Genomic DNA, 2,899 nt, shown 5'->3' with positions numbered 1-2,899 from the left:
CATATATGAAAAGTGAATTTTTCATAGGACCAAAAAGTTTGTCCAAATAGGGTTTTGGTCCACTTTTTATGGTCAGATAAGTGATCCGATGCTATTTTCATGATCATTAGAGGGATTTCACGCTGTGACCAAAAATTTTCATACTTCATACTTGTCCCCGTGCCGTATATGGGAGGACCGGGGGAAGATGTGTTTGTAAGTCGTGATGTTCAGTGACGGATTTCTGGGACTTAGAAAAAAAATGTGCTCTCAGGCACATTATATGTTCCATACACACATGATTTTCATTCTTCATACTTGTCCCCGTGCCGTATATGGGAGGACCGGGGGAACATGTCTTCGTAAGTCGTGATGTTCAGTGACGGATTTCTGGGACTTAGAAAAAAAATGTGCTCTCAGGCACATTATATGTTCCATACACACATGATTTTCATTCTTCATACTTGTCCCGGTGCCGTATATGGGAGGACCGGGGGAACATGTCTTCGTAAGTCGTGATGTTCAGTGACGGATTTCTGGGACTTAGAAAAAAAAAGTGCTCTCAGGCACATTATATGTTCCATACACACATGATTTTCATTCTTCATACTTGTCCCCGTGCCGTATATGGGAGGACCGGGGGAACATGTCTTCGTAAGTCGTGATGTTCAGTGACGGATTTCTGGGACTTAGAAAAAAAATGTGCTCTCAGGCACATTATATGTTCCATACACACATGATTTTCATTCTTCATACTTGTCCCGGTGCCGTATATGGGAGGACCGGGGGAACATGTCTTCGTAAGTCGTGATGTTCAGTGACGGATTTCTGGGACTTAGAAAAAAAATGTGCTCTCAGGCACATTATATGTTCCATACACACATGATTTTCATTCTTCATACTTGTCCCCGTGCCGTATATGGGAGGACCGGGGGAAGATGTGTTTGTAAGTCGTGATGTTCAGTGACGGATTTCTGGGACTTAGAAAAATAAATGTACCCTTAGGCACATTATTTGTATCAATAATTGTATCCCCAGCCTTTCATGGGGAACTTTTCCGTATTCCCGGACTTGTACATTTTCGGGTTCCACCTCCCGACAATGTATCTCTACTGTGCATTACGTACCTGATAACGCACGGCACCCATTGGGTGACTCCACTTAACCATCTTTCGATAATGCCCGTGTTGCAGATATAATCCCAACACCTACCAGGCTTTATATGTACATCGAACGTTACATACGATGCACCCCGTATTCCCGGACTTGTACATTTTTCGGGTTCCACCTCCCGACAATGTATCTCTACTGTGCATTACGTACCTGATAACGCACGGCACCCATTGGGTGACTCCACTTAACCATCTTTCGATAATGCCCGTGTTGCAGATATAATCCCAACACCTACCAGGCTTTATATGTACATCGAACGTTACATACGATGCACCCCGTATTCCCGGACTTGTACATTTTTCGGGTTCCACCTCCCGACAATGTATCTCTACTGTGCATTACGTACCTGATAACGCACGGCACCCATTGGGTGACTCCACTTAACCATCTTTCGATAATGCCCGTGTTGCAGATATAATCCCAACACCTACCAGGCTTTATATGTACATCGAACGTTACATACGATGCACCCCGTATTCCCGGACTTGTACATTTTTCGGGTTCCACCTCCCGACAATGTATCTCTACTGTGCATTACGTACCTGATAACGCACGGCACCCATTGGGTGACTCCACTTAACCATCTTTCGATAATGCCCGTGTTGCAGATATAATCCCAACACCTACCAGGCTTTATATGTACATCGAACGTTACATACGATGCACCCCGTATTCCCGGACTTGTACATTTTTCGGGTTCCACCTCCCGACAATGTATCTCTACTGTGCATTACGTACCTGATAACGCACGGCACCCATTGGGTGACTCCACTTAACCATCTTTCGATAATGCCCGTGTTGCAGATATAATCCCAACACCTACCAGGCTTTATATGTACATCGAACGTTACATACGATGCACCCCGTATTCCCGGACTTGTACATTTTTCGGGTTCCACCTCCCGACAATGTATCTCTACTGTGCATTACGTACCTTATAACGCACGGCACCCATTGGGTGACTCTACTTAACCATCTTTCGATAATGCCCGTGTTGCAGATATAATCCCAACACCTACCAGGCTTTATATGTACATCGAACGTTACATACGATGCACCCCGTATTCCCGGACTTGTACATTTTTCGGGTTCCACCTCCCGACAATGTATCTCTACTGTGCATTACGTACCTGATAACGCACGGCACCCATTGGGTGACTCCACTTAACCATCTTTCGATAATGCCCGTGTTGCAGATATAATCCCAACACCTACCAGGCTTTATATGTACATCGAACGTTACATACGATGCACCCCGTATTCCCGGACTTGTACATTTTTCGGGTTCCACCTCCCGACAATGTATCTCTACTGTGCATTACGTACCTGATAACGCACGGCACCCATTGGGTGACTCCACTTAACCATCTTTCGATAATGCCCGTGTTGCAGATATAATCCCAACACCTACCAGGCTTTATATGTACATCGAACGTTACATACGATGCACCCCGTATTCCCGGACTTGTACATTTTTCGGGTTCCACCTCCCGACAATGTATCTCTACTGTGCATTACGTACCTTATAACGCACGGCACCCATTGGGTGACTCCACTTAACCATCTTTCGATAATGCCCGTGTTGCAGATATAATCCCAACACCTACCAGGCTTTATATGTACATCGAACGTTACATACGATGCACCCCGTATTCCCGGACTTGTACATTTTTCGGGTTCCACCTCCCGACAATGTATCTCTACTGTGCATTACGTACCTGATAACGCACGGCACCCATTGGGTGAC

The sequence above is a fragment of the Anopheles stephensi genome, unplaced genomic scaffold (genome assembly GCF_013141755.1).
Source record: "Anopheles stephensi strain Indian unplaced genomic scaffold, UCI_ANSTEP_V1.0 ucontig444, whole genome shotgun sequence".
NCBI classification, from domain to species: domain Eukaryota; kingdom Metazoa; phylum Arthropoda; class Insecta; order Diptera; family Culicidae; genus Anopheles; species Anopheles stephensi.
Note: the sequence above shows the minus strand (reverse complement) of the source record.